Source organism: Protopterus annectens, chromosome 7.part1 (genome assembly GCF_019279795.1).
Source record: "Protopterus annectens isolate FY-2018-M chromosome 7.part1, PAN1.0, whole genome shotgun sequence".
In the NCBI taxonomy this organism is placed as follows: domain Eukaryota; kingdom Metazoa; phylum Chordata; order Ceratodontiformes; family Protopteridae; genus Protopterus; species Protopterus annectens.
This window is the reverse complement of record NC_056740.1, coordinates 360181413-360201866: the sequence shown is the minus strand read 5'-3', so window position 1 is coordinate 360201866 and position 20454 is coordinate 360181413. Positions and strand designations below refer to the sequence as shown.

General features: G+C 40.0%; 1 protein-coding gene across 2 annotated transcripts in view; it reads right to left on the bottom strand.

The window, feature by feature from the left end:
- The window catches only part of FLNB (filamin B), a 4683119-nt gene that overhangs the window by 165041 nt on the left and 4497624 nt on the right, over positions 1-20454 (bottom strand). The gene's annotated exons all lie outside the window — the stretch shown is intronic.

Here is a 20454-nt window from a genome sequence, read left to right as displayed (position 1 = left end):
TTTGGTTGGAAAATGGCAATTTACTGAGAGCTTGCTGGAAAGACAGTGATTTAAGATACACAGCCAATGACATAATGAAAGCAAATGCACATTGGACGTTGCACCAGATTGCTACAAACTATCAGCAACTGATCAAAAAAGTTAATTAAGTGGGGTATCCAATGTTAACTCCAATTCCAGATCTTTAGAGGTACCTTGGTGAACAGGAATGGATTTCCTGAACCTTAATTCAACAGGAGGTGTGCTTAGGTTTTCATACAGCGTTCCAGCTAACCTGCTCTCAATGGCAATGCCAAAACACAAACACCCGTAATGGTAAGGAGCAGTGTCCCATCAGTTTTTCCCTCCTGCAGACCTTTCAACTGTACCTATCTTGGAAGTACCCTCCTATTTTCAGGGCTGCACTACCCAAACAGCAGTTCTAATTTGGGAAGTATGTTCCTATTTTAGGTTTGATTTACTCCCCACACCTCTCAGCTGTTCAAAATGTCACAGAATGCTCAGATTCTTGCTTCGTGTTTTTGGTCTGTTCCTCATACAATTTGTGTTTTTTGACAAATCATTGAGGATTAAAGCCACTAAATATTAACAAATATTTGGGTTTCAGACTTCATATCCTTGAGGAAACGCACGCTAATGCAAACCAGGTATTCTAACAACTGTGTTTATATGAACAATATTTAAAATGTGTCCCTGATTTTGGGCCTTTGTCCTCACACTATTTTGGGCTTTGTGAGGTAGGTTTCTGCAAAATCATTCATTAAGTCATAATATTTTACACGGTCTTTCGTAATGTGCTTATATTTTTGCATAATTTTTCTTGCTCTCATTTTTTAATTTGCATTTTTTAGTAGTATCCCCAATTCTACTGGAAGTGGGACACGCTGTGTGTTATTCAGTATGCAAATGTTATGCTAACTATGTGACCACATTTTTGGATGGATGTACCAACTTTTTCAGGCGACTTTGTTTACCTCTCTTCAATGTTTGCAGAAGGAGAAGTCTCCCAACCAGAAGCGGGGAAGAAAGGATTCTAATTAGTAAAATGGTCAGGTATAGGATGGACTGGAGGACAGCTTCTAGCAAGGGTAACCGAATCCAGCGCGGTCAGAAGGGAGCAATGCAAATCCTCTGAACAACCCTAGAATTTTCAGCTCAGTGGGTGGATACTAACAGAGAAAGCAATACACTACGGTTAGAGTGTGCAAAAAAAAAATGTATGCTCATGTGAGGAAATGACTAATGATGACTTGTCCATATAACTATCTATATTGCAAATTATCCTCAACAGCCAGAATTGCTCTTATGTTTAAATTGCTGGGATGTGGTCCTGTGGACATGCTGAAAGATGCTATCTGCTGAGAAAAAAAATTAAGGCCATTTTCTCATATCAAGACAAGAATATTAGGTGCAGTTATCAAAGCCTTTAAACAGATTTTAAGAGCAAGGAAATTTAAAACATAGTTGTGTTTAATCAGCAGTAACTCCAACATACCTTATGGGTCATATTTTATAACCTTACATGGCTGCTAAGCGGAAATATTTTGTTTAATAAATTTTTATGGAAGTCTGTAGAAACTTGTAGTAGATACACTAAAATAAAACATTTAGACTTCATTCCCCCTTTTGTCCATTGATGTAACAAGTTGCACCATAGTGTTGTCATCCTAATCTGGGCTATGCCCAAGAAATGTTGGTCAAAGATCTGAAGAGCCTTGCTCCCAGGTTTCAATTACACCAAAGTGAGATGCAATTTCTTTTACGATGGAAGCCAAAAAATCAGGGCTGTCTCAATTACCAGCTGAGATTTCAGCACCTCAGTAGAAGGAATCCTTCAGCAGATTCACTGTCAGTACAAGTGGAAAGAAGCACATCTCATTAAATCTAAAACCAATCCTCACTCCTTTCTGACAAATGGGATCAGAGACATCCTTGTTGCTTTGATTTCCCTGAGATGTTCTTGGCTAGGAGAACCTCATGAGTAATCTGGTGAAAGAAGCTGCTAGGATGGCAATTATTTTCAAAGTCAGCATTCTGAGGAAACCTTGACCTCCTGGACATAACAGAAAGGCAACACTGGGTGATATTCTGAGAAAATGTTGACCTGAAACTGACATCCTGGACATATCAGAAAGGCAACACTGGGTGACACACTCCACCTATTCTGAAATAAAGAAAAACACTGCACCTTGAATGGCATTCCAGGGTAAGGTCCAAAAAAGTCACAGCCACTGAGAGATGAAACAGAGTTCTCTGTAGTGACTTCAATGCACAGATTATGAAACAAAGCCATATCATGATTTCCGGCTCACACCCAGCATTGCTTGCTGAGGCTCCTTGAAGCCAACTGTCTGGATAAAGAAAGACAAAGGTGTATGTACCCAGGCACTACCTTGCAACAACAGTGATACATGTAGTGAAAACACAAGGCACAGACTTGAACCCAAACGGCAGGGACTACAACTAAAAGTACTACCTTTGTACATGAAACATTTGGTATTTTCCGAGAGCAGAATAAATTAGGATGTGCAGAGGCAAGCATCTTTCATGCACAAGTCAGAAATGGAAAGAACTGACTGTTGATATTTTAAACTTTTTTCAAATGATAAAATAAGACTCTTCAGTTCCAAAACAGAATGAAAAATACTACTTTCTGTGAAACATGGAAAACACGAAATAATAACCCTTCTCTCTGGGGGAAATCAATATTGCCTATTTTTGAAAGAGGTGTTAAATCTGTTGACAAAGTAGGGAGGGTGTCACATGGTCACTGCAATGAGGAATGAGAGAAATATTCTAAGCTGTACCCTTAAGTCAAAAGGTGACAACTGCTCTGATGCCGTTGCCTGAGTGGAAACTTCTCCCTCAACCATGTACACACGGCTCAAAAGCTGATAAGGGAAATATTAAACTTTCTGATTCATCTGTTTGGAAAGGTAGTTCCCCCTAGCTGCTCTAGATGAGTCTTTTGTCCCTGTTGCTGCTTTAGTCTAGCTATTTAATAAAAAAGCTGGCTTCCCCTTACTTAGGCCTTTTGTGGAGCCTAATATGCTGGCTTTCTAGTTTTAAACGATTGCTGGAGAAGTAAAACATCTAGCTCTCTCCCAAAACACATTTGCAATGGAATCTCTACAAGAAAAGCTTCAGCTAAAAACAATTACAAAAAAGTTAAAATACAATTCAGTAGGTATAAACTTAACTCAGAAAATATAGCTAGTTGCAATTAACTTATGTAAGGACAAACACAGGATTTTCTGCCATTCCTGCAAAAATAAAAATAATGAAGGGAAATCCAACTGCATTAAGTTTATGAAGCTAATATAACTAATAAGTACTTGGACTGGTATTCCCCAGGAGGATCTCTGAATTGGCAAGGCAAATTATGTCACTGCTATAAGTTTTGGCCAATAAGAAACAAACAATACTTACACTGTGAAAGCACCAAACACTGAGTAGATATACCACCCTTGAAAATAATATGATTAATAACTACTGTGTACACATGGAATTAATTCTTATGAATGTTGCTTTTCTATGTCAATATACTAATTATTTACAGAAACAGAGTGTGGCAATGGGCATACTCATTGCTAACACCTTTGCAAGTATAATTATGTGCATATGGGAAGATAAATATGTATGATCATTTGTTAATGATTTTTTGCTTAAGGTATAATTTTATAAATGTTTTGTTGATAACATCTTTCTGATATGGAGTGGCAAATGGCAAGAACTTAGTTTATTTATAAATTATATGACTGGAACAACTGAATTTTTAAGGTGACATCAAGTAGTGGTGAGACTAACTTTTTGGATATAAATGTTTTAAAGTTACCAGATGGAAAATTAGATACTAGGGTATTCAAGAAGGAAGTAAACAAAACATGTACTCACATTGTTCAACTATGCATACTACATTTACATACAGGAATATCATAAAAGGTTAGATGTTAAGTAGTTCACATTTAAATATGATTGATGATGAACTTGGAAAAGAGATGGATGTGTTGGTACAAGAATTTAATAAGCAAGATAACAGTTATAATTATATTAGATGCACAGAGGTCAGTAATTATGACTGAAAGAGGGGATAGAGAAGGATAAAAAACAGACAATAGGTTTGTGGATGACGTTAACACGTAATAGGCATGCTAGATTAGTAGAAGATATGATGAGAAAGACATTGACATATACTACAAAACCTTAACACCATAAAAGGGTTAGATTTTGGATAGACCTAGATTTACTTATAAAACAGTATCAAATTGAAAACAAAAAATATGTTATAAGAACAAAAAAGGTTTAAGTATAAGAACATTAGTAACATTACTGTTATGTATCCTTGTTATAAATGTAGCTTTTGCAAGTATATAAATATAACTAAAGTAATTTATCATCTGATTAAGGAGAAGAGGATTGATTTGAAGGTATATGCTGATTGTGACATTCACAATCTAGTATACAATTAGGGATAAAGACAACAGGCAAGAAGGGGGCTGGAATTTATTGGAGAAAACTATCAAAGGAACAAAGGAAAGATGACAGAATGCGAAGATGCTAAAAATTTATTTGGACTGCAGGTTAGAGATTGCCTTCCCTATCAAAGATTGATATAGGCAAAGAGAAATAAATGGGGGGAATAAATGAAAGACCAACACTGGTAGAGTTTTTAGAAGGATCTAGAACAGAAGCCACCATTAAAAAAGGAAGAATTCACAATCCAGTGTGTGTGCATGTGTGTGTGCATGTGTGTTATATATATATATATATATATATATATATACATATACATATATATATCTATATTTATGTGGGAAAGCCAACAAAAAAACTAAAGGAAAGTATAAGCAGTCATCTGTCAGATATAAGGGGTGTATAAGCATTAATGCCCTTTATAAGCATATACAGGATTTTACATTTGCTGTTTTAAGTATGGTGTACAACAGAAAAAACGAAATATAAAACTTGAACCAGTGGATTAATAAGAGCAAATGAACCACCAGGGTTTGTTAAGTGGACAAATTAGTATAAAGCTGATTTAAAGAGCAGACACTATGTAATTGTTGATTAAAGTGATTTTTATTATGTTTTAAATTATATATTGCGTCATGTGGTTATTTAATATTTATAGGTCTGACTTTATAATTGTCTTTTAATAATCTGATGGAGCATTTGTGAAAGCTTGTAAAGCTTATTGCATTGCTCTGTGTGATTTACTGAGGAACATTAAAGCTAAATCTGTGGTTCCTGAATTTCTACTGGTTTTTGGATACACTTTTTGCTGTGGATTTGACTCAGTATTTGCCTGCCACAGATTCCTTTTTTTCGTAGGTTACCAAAGGAGTAGGGGTGGGCAAATGCTAGACTGAGATCCATTTCTGGTTTTGTGAAATATAATAGCAAATGGTATGTGTATAGAGACAATATCAGTTCAGACACAGCTACCCCAAGTCCCAGGGTCAGTAACTTCCTTAAACGATAAGCCAAAGGTTCAATATACAAGGCAAACAGTAGGGGACACAGTGGGTACCCCTGCCTGATACCCCTCTGTAAGTAAATTGTGGGGAACAATCTCCGACCAAGTCTATCCCTTACATTTGAGTTTTTGTACAAGGTCAGCTACCAAGGTTATTAACTGTGAAGGAAGCTCTATTTTATTCATGGTAGAAAACATAGACCCAACTGACTCTAATGAATGCATTTTCTGCATTGATGCTTGTCAACACCATCAACATCTGTGAATTTGAGGCAAGCTGTATTGCAAAAACTGTCAATCCCATTCTCATGGGTAGTCCTGCCTCGAACAAAGCCTCTCTGACATAAGTGAATAATAAAAGTGGAGTAAATAGCTTCTCTGCTATTAAAGCCATGAAGAGTTTACAATCATGACTTAGAATGGATATTGGTCTATAACAGGAAACCAGCATAGGGTTTTTGCTTGGTTTAGGCAGCATCACAACTACAGCTTCCTTCCAGGAGATGGGATAACCACTATTAATCAAGATACAATTGACCAGGCCAGTAAACAACTTTAAAATGTCCTGTCCAGCCCAGTTATATATCTCAGTGGCTGTTGTGGCAGAATTCTAGGCAAATTCAGCAACTCCAAGAGTTAACTTCCTGTGGGTGAAGTGGATAATGTGCTTCCTCATAGTATAACACTGAATACAACAAGGTAAACCGTTTCAAAATTGCTTCAGGGCTATTCAAAACTTGTCCCATGCCTTTACTTAAACTAACCTAATCTGTGGCTAAAATCTTATTCCAAACCCCGACTCACAGTATTAAAGCCTCCTAACTAAAAATGCCTTTGTTCAATATCCATGCTAGTTAATTCACAGTATGTACAAAAGTACATATAAATCCTTCTCTCTTTCCTTTCCTTATCAGATATCTCCTGTCCCCATCCATTCTTGAGTCCATAAGCATAAAAGGAATAGTCTTCTTTAATAAAATTGCCACTCCACTCCTACTGCCATTCAGGTAAGAAGCAAATCATCCCATGTAGTAACCAGCAAAAGATGTGAGATTTAAACTATTACAGCCAGCCATTTTTAAGATCTTCTTCCCCAGTGGGACCAAAGCTTTCATGGAGGCTGAACATGCCTTAGAGGAAATTAAATAAAAATGCATGCAATAAAGCAAGAATTAGCAAGCTGAAGAGGAGCAGTCTGGATCAAGCTTCAAGCAGTAACAACCGTTGATGGCCAGGAAGGAAATGAGCTGGTTAAGTGCCTTTCAGTATTCAAGAAAAAATGTTGGATCGACAGAAGGAAACTGAGGAACTCACAAAATTAAGTATGAAAAGCCGGGATTTGAACCAGCTAGTAATGAAGGAACTTGAGGAGCTGACTGAATACCAGTGATGAAGGGGATAAACTTATCTAGTAGGAGAACTGTTACGCATACAATGGGAGAACTATAAAGCATCAGTCCCATAGAGTGAGTGAGTGGTAAAGCTGAAAAGCACCGATCCCCCTCTGTGAAATTATTGCTGAAATGTGTCCCATAAATGGAGGGGGTGCCAAAGAAAAGGAGAAGAAGAGTTTGAAAGTACTGAATCAATGCAACTACTGATGAAATGCTTGCCATGAATCAATGCAATATTAAGGGAAAAAAGTGTCTGAGGGCTTTAAAATCAGAAGGGACTTTTTGAAATAACCAAGAAAACTCAGAAGCATAAATTCCACTTTTTCCAAATAATGAGAACATGTTTATTATACAAATGAAGCTAATGCACTGGGAAAACAACAAAGAAAAGGCACAAAATATGGCTAATGGGAGGTATGAAATATGCTTCTTTATTGTTTGGTATTTTTTTTATTTAAATAACGTACATTTCCAGTGAAGTTATAAAGCAGCAGTTTAAAGCAATGTTACTGCAACTGCTTGGGGGAAGTGACTTGGCTGACTGCTGAATAGTTTAGAAAAAAGTAACAGAGTAACAGGTATCTCACATGAAATGTTAAATCACAGACTTCTCAACATTAGAGGTAAACTATATACAGGTTTAGAAAAAGAGCATGACAGCAGCTGCTGGGGACAGGTGACTGGAGAATAGTCAGCAAGTTGTTTTGTAAATGGTTCTACAGCAGAATATAGAGTCTGCAAAAATGAATAATGCATGTAAATTAGGTACAGTTCCATGTTTTCCTTTTTAAAATCAACTGTGGGTATTTGTAAAGTGAAGAAAATATACAAAATATTTAAGCAATAATCCATGACTGTGTGTGTAGGTATATCAGGATTTACCATGTTGGTATGGTTTGATCATGAGGGAGAACCTGGGGGAACAAACAAAGCCAACCGTGGGTAAATCCTGATATACCCACTCAAAAGAGTGGATTATTGCTATTATGCCATGGCATTATTTAATAAAGAAATTGCTTACCGTTCTTAAATAATATTTTTGTATAACGGTGCTGTAGTGTTTCTCTGCATTCTTTATTTACTGATGTACTGTGCATGCGTATAGGAGTTACATTCTCATGCTTGCACAGTACACCAGTACAATGCAGGGTAAGCAACGGACGGAAAGAGAATCTCTGTTGCTGTTTTTTTTTTCTTCTTCCTCTTTTTTTTCTTTACTGCAGATATTTTGTGAGGGACACTGCAGAAATAGAAAATCAACTGTACTTCTGATTCTACAGTTTTATACTTCAGCAGCTGGACTTTATTCTATTTGTATATGCTTGAGTTGCAATGGGCACGTTGGTTGGGCTGTCCAGTCAGTGTGCTCGTTTTTTAATAGTAAGGAGTTGTTATTGTATAATACTTCATAATCACAGTGGCAAGGTTTCCAGGTTTTTTTCTTTTCATTGCAACCTTATAGGCTAATGGTATGGTGGGGTATAATGTGGGGTGGGGCTCTGCTGGAAATCTGTCACGTTCACTGGTAAAGCTGTGGATTGTTGACAGAGATAAATAAAAACTCAAAGAGCTCTAGATATTCAATTATGGGATATCCACACAGCTTTTTGAGAGTGATCCTTTCAACAGATCTTTGAGAGATACAGTAATTAATTCTTAAAGGGACGATAACAGGCAACTTATCTAGTGTAAGAAGTAAACTAAAACTAAAGATTACTAAAAAGTCTAAATTTTAAATGATAGACTAGTCCTATAGCAGCTGCAATTAGAAGTTAAGTTAGGAATTCAATACTTGAATTTGTTTAATGTCAGCCAGTATACTGTTTAAAGAGCTAACCAAGAAAGTTACAAGTATGTGAATGCATTTAAGCATACCTCTCAACTTCTCAGAGGAAGAAATCTGGATAAAGCCATAAATAATGGGGGGACGAACGTGCAAAAAAATAGGGACAATTTTTAAATATTGCTCTTACAAACTTAGAAAGTTGATGGAATAACAGGTTTTGTATTAGCCTGAATTTTCTGAAAGGTAGGCAATCTAAAGCTCAAATGCCTGTCATTATTTTCTTACTTCAGTCTTTAATAACTTGCCAGAAAACAATAATTTTATGAAAAAAGGACTAAAAATATTTGGCAAAAATCTAGACATTCTGTGAAAATCTGTACAGTTGAGAGGTATTTATTCAAGTAATCTCTTGTGCACTGGAAGGGAACAGATGAGGCTGAAAAAAGAAGTTATGACTTACCATAATGTAACTTTCTTGGGTGGCGAAAGCCAGGGAACCTTGTTGACTAGGCTTACTTAGGCCCTTGGGCCAATAGCCTAGTACCTACCTATGAACCTATAATGTTCAATCTGTGTTGTCGACCTTCATCTATTCTTGACTTGTGGGTCTATGGTTCTGATCCTCGGAACCGATCTAGCCGTTACCCGGCTCATGTTAGCCAAAAAATCTCTCTAGCTACAAGTCTACCCACAACGCCCCTCTCTACATTGCCTCTGATCAGGTTTGCAGGCTTACAGAAGAAAATACCCTAGCTCAAGCCAGAAGCAATGTCTAAGGTATATCCTAAAAAGGAAATCCAGGACAGCATGTTGCTCCACCAGAACTTTATAGGAGGGGGCAGGTGAGGTGGGACGCAAGAATAGATGAAGATCAACAACACTGATGGCATGTTATGGTAAGTCATAACTTCTATATCTGATGCTCTCCATCTTCATCTATTCTTGATTTGTGGGACAGAGTCCCCAGCTACCTTAGATCCTGGGTGGCCCTATGGAAGAACATTCCTGAGAACCATAGAACCAAAGGAGGCTCGCCCCCTGGAGACCATATCCAACTTGTAATGAGTAATAAAAGTATGTCAAGTAGCCCATGTTGCAGCTGCGCAAATTTTTGACATGGAGCCTTTAGAATGAAAAACAGCTGAAGTCACCATAGATCTGGTAGAATGTGCCTTCACCGGCACAGGGAGTCTTAGATTCTTTTTCATGTAAATAAAGGCAATGCAATCCCTTAACCATCTTGATAGAGTAACCTTAGAAACAGATTTTCCCAATGTTGTGCTCGCAAAAGACACAAATAATTCATTCAACTGTACCACAGTTACATCTTGTTTATCTCTCTACTTGTATTTTATGTGAGAAAATATTCAATAAAAAGTTATTTGAAAAAAAAAGACACAAATAATTGTACTGATTGTCTAAAATGCCTAGATCTGTCCAGGTAAAAATGTAACTGCCTGTGCTTGTCTAGAAGATGCAGTATTCGCTTTTATTAGAAAAATTTGGAAAGAATACAGGTAAGTCTATAGATTGATTGATATTAGTCTCTGAAACCACATTAAGAAGAAAGGACAGGTTTGTTCTGAGTGACACTCTGTCTTTATGGAAAACTAGATAAGGGGCTTTAGAACATAGAGCCTGTAATTTGCAAACTTGGTTTGCCGAGGTAACAGCTATAAGAAGCAATGTTTTCCAAGAAAGAAATTTTAAGTAACAGGTAGTTGCAGGTTCAAATGGAGGAAATGTAAGAGACTGCAATACAACAGTCAAGTCCCATGGGGGCTTTAGATGAATGGTGCCCTTAAAAAAACCTTACAAAGCCTGTGGGTTGATTAAGGACTGATCACCGAAACCGCTATGGAAATTTGAAATAGCTGCTAAGATAACATTAACAGTGGAAGAAGAAGCTTCTTTACCCTTTACCAAAGACGGTAGCTAGAAACTCTAGAACTTTTTCTACTGGCGCTGAAAAAGGATCTAAATCATTATCAGAAGCCAAGATAAAAAATCTCTTCCATTTACAACTGTAGAGATTGCTGGTGGATGGTTTATGGGATGCCAACAAAATGTGCTGTACAGGAGATGAGATGTCATTATGCCTGGTGACTAAAAGAATTGGAGAAACCAAGCAGTCAGCTTGAGGGTCTGTAGACTGGGATGCACTAGTCCCTGAGGATGGAACAGACGGTCCAGAACTGGGTCCAGAATCCACGGACGGCGAAGTAGATGAGGCCAAAGTAAGGGAAATCATATTTGTCGAGGCCAGTAAGGTGTAATGAGGATTACCTTGCTTCTCAACCAAGCTGCTTTCTTGAGGACAGGAGGGATGAGAGGGAAAGGCAGAAAGGCATAAAGGAGGCCCAGGGGCCAATCGAGGAGAAGACTGTCTCTGGGGGACTCCCTCTGAGAGAGAATTAGAGCAAAGTAGCTTCTGCACTTGTTATTCAGGGGTGAAGCAAACAGAAAGATCTTCTTCGCCATTCTGGAGTTTAGAGACCATTCTCGCGGCAGGAGGATACACCTGCTCAGTTTGTCCGCAATCACGTTTGAACTCCCCAGGATGTGCATTGCTATCAAAAAGTAGTTGGAAGTTATGGCCATTGCCACACTTGAAGGGCTTCTTGACATAGCAGGCACGACTTGGCTCCCCCATGTTTGTTGATGTTGATATAAGAAGCAACGTTTTCCAAGAAAGACCCGCTTCCCATATCTGTCCATCGCCATGGACTCTCGGTTAGGGGAATGAACAGTAGAACTTTCCTCGCCTAGTACTTTCCTGGTGACAGCCACTACCACCATGGCATCATCTACGAAGCCCTTTGCCCAATGCGGATAGTCCTCAGGAGTGGATAGTACTTTATCAGGTCTCCGGGTGACAGTTTCTACAGAATAAGGATCCATCCAAACCCGCTGAATGATCAACTTAATTAGGTCGTCAGTGGGCAGGGTCACCCAGGAGGTAAACGGGTGAGCACCAAAGGACTGCAAGTATATGGATTCCTCAAAGGAAGGGTCTTTGGGCTTCTAATCACCCCTCTGTTTTAGGACCTCAAGAATGTCTCTGAAGAAGACGTCTTCTTGGGGTGACCGTGGGGACCCCCCATTGAAATCCATGTCCTCCATGATGGATTCTTCGGAGAATCAAGATGTTTCCATTAACACAATCTCTTCTGAGGTGGCTCTTCAGTGGGAGCATCTGAACATGACTCAGAAGAGGGTACGCCTTCAGTAGGCAAGACTTGTGACCTTGGAGCTCACTGTTCAGGGATAGAGGCTGGTGATAGAACTGATAAACCTGGGGGCCAAAGGGTGAGACTCCGGTAACACAGGAGCCACCTGAGATGAGGCAGTGGCCAAGGCTCTTTCCATGACTTAAAAGGCAGGACCCCCTGAGGAGGGATGAGAGCCCATTACCGAGACAGACAAACTCGAAACCGGGGTCACAGCCCGTCCCGAGAGATCTACCTGACAAACTGTAACCGAGGATGGGTCCTATGTCGGCACAGAGTGAAGAGATAAGGCTGGCTTCATGGAAAAAACTGGAGCCGACTTGAACACCTCGGGCCTGAGGGGGAAGACATGGTCCTGGGGACTGGCTGGTCCTGAAGGCATCAGAGCTGTACCCAGCATCGAAGACATAAAGGTATCGGTGCCAAAGTTATTGTTAACATGGTAGCAGTGACAACTGGTGCCAGTATCGGAACCATAGCCAAAGTGGGAGCAGTTGGAGTCGTAGTTTCAATAGGTGTGGTCAGTGTCAATGGCACTGGTTAAGGTAATGGTGCCGAAGATTCAGTCTGTTCCAAAAGCTTTGGAAACTTAAATTTCAGTTCCATAGAGGAACCTGCAGATGCTTGCTTGTACTTTTTAATGGGCGGTTCTGAAGGAGATGCTGGCACTGAACGGGAAGCTTTCGAACTAGAGGCCAGAGGAGAATGGTCGGCCTTGAACAAAGCTTCTTCAAAAGGGGCTTTAAGAAGCCCTTTGAGAACAAGCTTACTTCTACATTGTACCAGGGCTCTATTACTATAACCCTGGCAGACTTCACAGTCAGTACTTAAGTGGGGCGCCCCCAAACAATATACACAACAATCATGGCCATTTGAGTTTGGCATTTTCCTGCCGCACTCTTTACATTATTTAAAGCCAGTAGTGGAGCTTTTAGATTTTTCTGTCATCACCCTGCACCACCTGCAGGAAAGGCAGAAGAAAAGGAAAGAGGAGAAAAACCAACAGTCACACCACAAAGGAAAGCACTACCAGCAACGGTAGGAAAGATTACCTAATGGTAAAGTGGGGGGTGGGGGAACAGGGAACTACCAACGATAGTAGTGGAGATTACCAATGGTAAAGGGAACGATAACACACACACTCACACTAAGGGTAGACTATAAAAAATAAAGGATTCTAAGCAGTTTAGAGATTAATACCGGCTATAGAAAAAGAACAAAAATATAAAGTTTTACTTAGCTATGAGATAGGAGTCGGCTGATGTGTCTTGCTGTAAGAGTGGCAAACAAGATCTGAGGTAATGTAGAGAGGGGCATTGTAGGTAGATTTATGGCTTGAGAGATTTTTGTTTTGGCCAACGAGAGCTATTTAACGGCCAGATCGGTTCTGAGGATTGGAACCATAGACCCACAAGTCAAGAACAGATGAAGATTGACAACATCAGACTGAAAATGATGCACTTTCATCTTGTCTGATTTTCATCCAGTTCAAACATTGGTTGTTAGATCAGATCAGATCTCTTTTCCAGTGCTCTGACTCTTCCCCTACCCATAATTCCCTCCACTCCATCTTAGTACCTCAGATCAAGTTTACCCCAGTAAAATAATCCATACCAACTACATTCAAGATTAGGCCTAACATACAGTTACAAAGAAGGATTGGAAGACAGTCACAACTGTTCACAGATAGGGTGTGGAGGAAAACTACCTGTTCACCAGATGTCTGTCTGGGTCAGTTTGGAAGGGGGCAGGAGGGCGGCTGAACTGGATGGAAATCAGACAACATGGATCTATTGTTATTGTAAGTATAACTTTCTTATCCTAATGTCTATTTCTGTCTGATTCAGCCATGTGACGCATTCTCAAGTTGTTTTACCTGGCGGTATCACGGAAGGACATTCCTGAGAATGGTGGAACCATAGGAACATGCATTTCATAAACTGGGAGGGTGACCTAATGGTTAAGGTGTTTGCCTTACAAACACAAGGTGCGGTGTTTGCCTCTCACAAGGGATAATTGGCTAGGCTTAAAATGGCTCGCAAGGGCAGTTAGCTTAGTACTAATCTATGAACCTATGAACAAATGTGTGAACTGTTGACCAAGTTGCTGTAGCTCAAATGTCATTAATAGGTAGTTTACTATTAAAGAATTAAAGGCTATTGACATGGCCACTGGCCTTGTGGAATGAGCTATAGGTTTTAGATTGTAGGGACGAGCCCTCTTTTATTGCAGACAAAAGAATGCAGTCTACGATTAACCTTAGCAACTGCTTTACCTAATTTAGATTTTAAGAAAGTGACAAATAATTGATCAGACATTCTGAAATGCTTTGTCCTATGAAGACAGAACTTAAGTTGATGATGAATGTCCTGCATATATAAAATGTATCCCCCTTTGTTCGAGAATTTGGAGAAAAAGACTGGTAGATGTATTGACTGATTTTAATTAGTCTCAGATGTCTCATTAGTAAGGAAGGATGTGTAAGATGACTATTGGTAAGTCAGGTTTTGAAGAAGTTAAAGGCATCTTGTGTTAAAGTTTGTTGTTGAGTAAGGTTGTTAGAAGAGCAGATGAGAGTACAGGCATCAGCACATTAGATTAACGTTGTGTGTTTAGACACAGATGAAAGGTTGTTAATAAATATATTGAAAAGGAGGGGGCCTAGGATGGAGCCCTGAGGAACACCAGTGATGACCAGTAGATAAGGTGATTGAGTCAAGTCCCATTTGACAGACTGATGTCGGTCAGATAAATAAAATAACTGGAGAACCATTTTAAGGTATTGTCTGTAGAGCCAAGGAAAGACAGTTGAGATTGGAGCTGAGGACAAGAGACAGTATCAAAAGCTTTAGACATATCGAGGAATAGGGATGAAACAAACTTACCCACGTCTCAGGCTTTACTGACTGACTTGGTAAAGGTAAGAGAGTTCTGGAGGTACTACATGCTCATCTGAAGCCATGCTGGGTAGGAGAGAGAAGATCGTTTACAAGTAAATGATGGAGGAGTTTGTTTACGAGTAAATGGAGGAGTTATTTGTGTATGCATTTTTCGAGAATTTTGGATAAAGGTTACAGTACTGCTACAGGGCTGTAATTAGATATTTCAGTAGAATGCCTACCCTTATGTAGTGGGATAATGAAGAATGTCTTCCAGAGGGATGAGAAGTAAGCTTCAATAATAGATCTAGTAATGAATACAGACACAGGGTTGGCTATGGGATTTGCAGCGATTTTTTTTAGAAATTTGTTGGGAAGACTGTCAGCAAAAGGAGAGCAAGGTCTAAGTTTACTAAGCAGCTGTTTGATAAGAGATGTTGGGGCAGGTTTCAGGGAGAAGGGAGATTGGGAAGAGGTAGCAGGTGGTGGGATGGTGGTAGAGGTAGGTAGAAGTGAAACTGTTGGTAATGTTAGATATACTTTCTATAAGGTAGGTATTGAATGTGGAGACTGTGTCAGCATTAGAGTAGTTAGTGGAAGGTTGAGGTATTGAGTTGATTCCAGGGTAAAGAATGTTTTTTTATTCTTTGGGTTGGACATAAAGGTTTGCTGAGGGTCTAAGTAATATGATTTTTTGTCTTTGATGACAATTTTTTTATATAGATTATGTAGTTCTTTATAGTAAGACAAGTTTGTAGGAGATTTTTTATTTTTGGTATGTTTTCCAGGTTTTGTCTCTGTCACGCATGATGGATTTGGTGTGTGACTGTGCTGATATGATCTGATTCTGAACAATTGAATTCGGTAGTCTGGCATCTGTGGCTAAGGTTAGAACTGGAAGAACCAAGCAGTTAACTTCAAATATCTCTGGTCCAGAAGAGGCAATTAGTATGGGTGTGTTAATAGGATTGGATACTGATCCAACATCCACGGTGGATGTATTAGTAGAGGTCACAGGAAGAGAAATCACATTTAACAAGGCCAGAAAGGAGCAATTAGGATCACTCTAGCCTTGCATAGTCTTACTAAATGAATTTGTTCATTAAAGGCAATAGGGGGAAGGCATAGAGGAGACCTGGAGGTAAACTGTGCACTACAGGAGACCTGGAGGCCAATTGTGGGCTACAGCATCCCTCAGTGACTGTCCCTGTGGGGGGTGGGAGAGGGGGTTGGGATCAGGGCAAAGTAACTTTTGCATTTGTTGTTTAGGAACGATGCAAAACGATCCCATAAAGGTTGGTCCCAGCAACAAAAATCAAGGCTGCTGGATTGCGGAACCACTCATGAGACATTAAGAAAGTTCTGCTCAATTTGTCTGCTAGTACATTGGGCATCCCAGGTATATGCAGTATGGGTGTGTTAATAGGTTTGGATACAGCACATGGTGGATGGTGCAGTGGTGTAGATGTAGCATTGATGCCTCACAGCAAGAGGTTCTCCAGTTTGATTCTTGGCTGGGGTGTCTTTTGTGCTGAGTCTGCATGTCCTCCCTGCGTCTGTGTGGGTTTTCTCTAGGTACTCCCACATCACAAAAGACATGTTTCTGGAGCGTTTCTCACCGGGCCCTCAGCTAAAAACTGGCGATGTTCCAAGTCGGATTTTCCCAGTCAACACATGTTAAATAAATAAATAAATAAATATGTGTTGCTGTCAGAAAGAGATGAGAATACATCGCCCATTAACAAACTCTTGTGGGCTACTTACATAGGGGAAAGGAGCATGTTACTCCCTGACTGTTGATGTACCAGACTACCGACATGCTGTCTGACTGTACAGAAATCAAACTCTTGGGTAGGGCATCCTCAAATAACTATAATGATAGGAGGAGTGCTCTCTGTGCATGAACAAGTACCTTGGACTACACTCTCTTCAAAATGCCCACCCCACCCTAGAAGGGAGGCACATGCTGTTACTACAGCCACAGGTGGATCCATTTGGAATGGACATCCTTCTGTCACTGAAGGAAATTTTGTCCACCAGGAGATGTGATGTCTTCAGATTCAGGTGATACATATTTTTGTATGCAGAGGATGAACATTTTGAAACCACTGTACAACTGGAGTCCATTGAAATACTCTCATGTAAAACCAGGCTAGTGGAACCATTAGGACTGCTGAAGTCATAAGCCCTAAAAGTCAAAGAATCAGTCTTGCCAGAGGTGAGGGGTGATGGAGTACCTCTGTAGCTGTGAGGGAGAGTACTCCAGAGTTGGGAATTATGGCAATGTGTAAAACTTAATTCAGGTTACATCCAATACATTTTATTTGTTGAACTGGGGTAAGATGGCTTTTGGGTAGGTTGATTGTGATCGGTAGATCTCGCATTACACAGAGAAGAAGGTCCCGATGTTTCAATAGCAGATCACTGCAGGCATTAATTAGGAGTCAATCACCGAGATACAGGAAAACTTGGATCCCTAGCAGATGAAGATGCACGGCCACCACTGTCATTACCTTGGTAAACACCCTGGGAGCTGTAGTGAGACTGAAAGACAGAGCTCTAAGTTGATAATTATCAGTTTCTAGTGAGAAATTGAGGAATTTCCTTGAACGGTTCTCTATCTTTACATGATAGTATGCATTCTGGAGATCTACAGAGTACATCCAATTGTCCTTCCTCTGTAGAGGCAAAATGGACTGAATTGTGACCGTCCGGAATTTTGTCCATTTTACAACTGGTTTAAACAACAGAGGCCCAAGATGGGTCTGAGGTCCTCTGTTTTCTTGGGTATTGAAGTGAATCTCAAACAGACTCTGGACTTCAATTGGTTTTTGGGGACCAGCTGGATGACTCTTTTTCTAAGCAGCTTGGAAACTTTTGCTAATGCGAGTTCCCATTGACATCTCCCATTAAGTGTATGTCCATTTTCCAAAATGGTCCAGAGCCCTGGACTCCCTGAGAGGGGATGGACCAAGGAACTTTCCTCTGACACTTCCTTTTTACTGGCTGCTGCTAGCACCATAGCATCTACTAATGGACCTTTGTATTAATGTTTCCTTTCTTTTGGTCAATATCCTGTCAAATCTTTTGGGAATTGGTTCCACCACATCAGAGTCCTTCCATGCTCATTTGGCCATGAGGTAAATAAGGGGAGTCAACGGGTGGTACAAATCAAGAAGATGCTGAGCTGGAACCAAAGGCTTCCAGGAACACAAACTCATGTGGTGAGGGATATGATCCCCTCTTTCTGATTCATCAATTCAAGAATCTCACAGAAGATGATGCCTTCCAAGGAGGGATCCAGGGGAACCTTCATCCAAAACCATGCCTATAGTAAAAGAATCTGGAGATGAGTCTATGTGCTTCTGCGTGCAAGTCTGTTTTTTATGAACTGATTCTGTTGGGAGATCAGAAGGTTCCAGATCAGACTAGGAGCAAAAGTAGGATGCAACCTTGAAAGCCTGTGGTACCAACTGCCCTGCCTGACATGTTGATGGGAAGTAGAAACAGAATCTTTCTGGGTTTCGGATGGAACCAAACTGGATGGAAGTATCTTTTCCCGTGGCATCGACAGCACCCTAATGAAAACCTTGAAGGCTGAAGTTGCTATCGGCTCTGTAGACTTCCTCCTAGCTACAGACTGAACAGTACATCTTTGAGCTGATCTCAGATTAGAGGTATTGAGTGCTAAGGCCCCAAGAGGAAAGGACTATACAGACAACTTCAATGTCAATCCATCCCCTCGGAATACTGCACTGAAGTTTTAGACACAGTCTCTTTCAGATCTGAATAAATCAGAGTCAATAGAGGAAGGGGATGCTGTCAGAGTTGAAGTAACACTGACTCCCGGCTCTGATAACACACCCCAGGGCAGGTTGGATCCAAGGCAGTCAGGACCGGAAAAAAGAGGCATAGCTGGACCAAGACTCAGTACCTTCTCAGGGGCTGGCATTGAACATTCTAAGGAACTTCCACATAATGTTGTAGATGTCTTATTTGGTTAGGCTTCTGGATGAGCGGGTAGAAGAGACCACCAAAGGTGTTCCCAAATATCTCTGCTCCTGGAGTATTGGGGAGTGTAACCACGGACTTACTAGATTCAGACAGAAATGGGACCGAGGTACTGAGGGACAGATATGAGAAAATGTCAGTTTTGACTGTCGTGGATTTTTCGGATCTAGCCCAGATGTCACCATCAGATCCGGGGAACACTTTCTTCACTTCTCAGAATCTACTTTATCCGATTCAGACTTATCTTTATCCACCTCCTTTTGCCTTCTCTTTTTCCTTATCCTTTTTTGCTTGTCTTTGTGTCTCATCTAGTTTTTTGACTGAAGAGGTAGCAGCAGAGGAGGTAGAAGTAGTAGAAATTGAAGGGTCTATGTCATATGAGCGAATTGCACAGGTTGCGAATGCTCACAATATCGAGCATACCTTGAAGTGCTTTTTTCTGAGACTGTGGTACAGTGAAGAATGGGATATTTGCCCTTTCCTCACTGTAGTGCGATCTCAGAGTTGGAATATATATTTAGCAGGGAGTGTGGGGGTGCTGCCCCCCACCATAGGAAGTTCAAAGTCCGGTACGTTCGATATTATGAGCATTCGCAATTTGTGCAATTCGCTCATATAATACAGACCTGAAACTGAAAACCCTGTCTGTGGAGGGAGGAGGCCCTTATCTATGAGCTACTCTCTCAGAGTTTGGAGTGTCCTGGAACTAAAGGAAGTACAAGCTTGACACTGGGTATTGAGGTGGGCAGCAACCAAACAATACACACACAAGGGTGTGAGGATCCTGAGAAGGGAGTTTATGTCCAGAGTCAGAACACTTTTTAAATCCCTGGCTACCTGACAGTCTTACTTCAGAGAATATGAGCAACTAGAAAGGCGAAAATTTGCCATTAACAAATACAGTCAAAAAAGCACACTCTACTCTAGATACTGCTATAGAATACACTCAAAAACACACTTTACAAACACACTACAGAAAAAAAAACACACACACCAATGTAACAATTATAGAAACTACTACTACTTATCCATCTAAATATTCTAACTTCCTAAGGTTATAAACAAGCAAATCCTATCAAAAAAAAACACTAACAAACAGTAGGTCTAAACACACTAAATCTAACTATACTGGAGAGATAAACCTCTTAATAAGGACAAGAGTAAAAAGGGAGATATCACTCAAAAGATATGCATTTGTGGACAGTCCTGATAATGTGTCTGAGTCTTCAGATGGCAAACGAGATCTGAGGAACTACAGTGGAATGGAGAGAATTATGGGTAGGGGAGGAGTCAGACCTCTGGAACTGAGAAGCTTCAGAGTTGGTGCCGAGGTCAGATCCAACTGGATCCAACAACCCATGTTTGAATCGGATGAATACAGACAACATTAAATCAAAAGGTTACGTCTAGCTCAGCACAAGCACAAGTACGTGGTAGCATAGTTAACCTGCTTTTTATTTTAGGTGATAACTATGTCTGCAGTTAGTGATTTGGAGTACTTGCTCGTCTTTCCAAAATGTGCATTTTGTTTTTACAAATACATACAGCTTTGCCAGTTTGTGTTACCTCGATAAGGGTGAGGTTATGATGAAAAGCTTTACTTGGAAATATGTAAAATGAAGTTAGAATAAGTTATCAAGCTAAAATCTAATTATCAGATATGCCTGTCTGCTAGTGA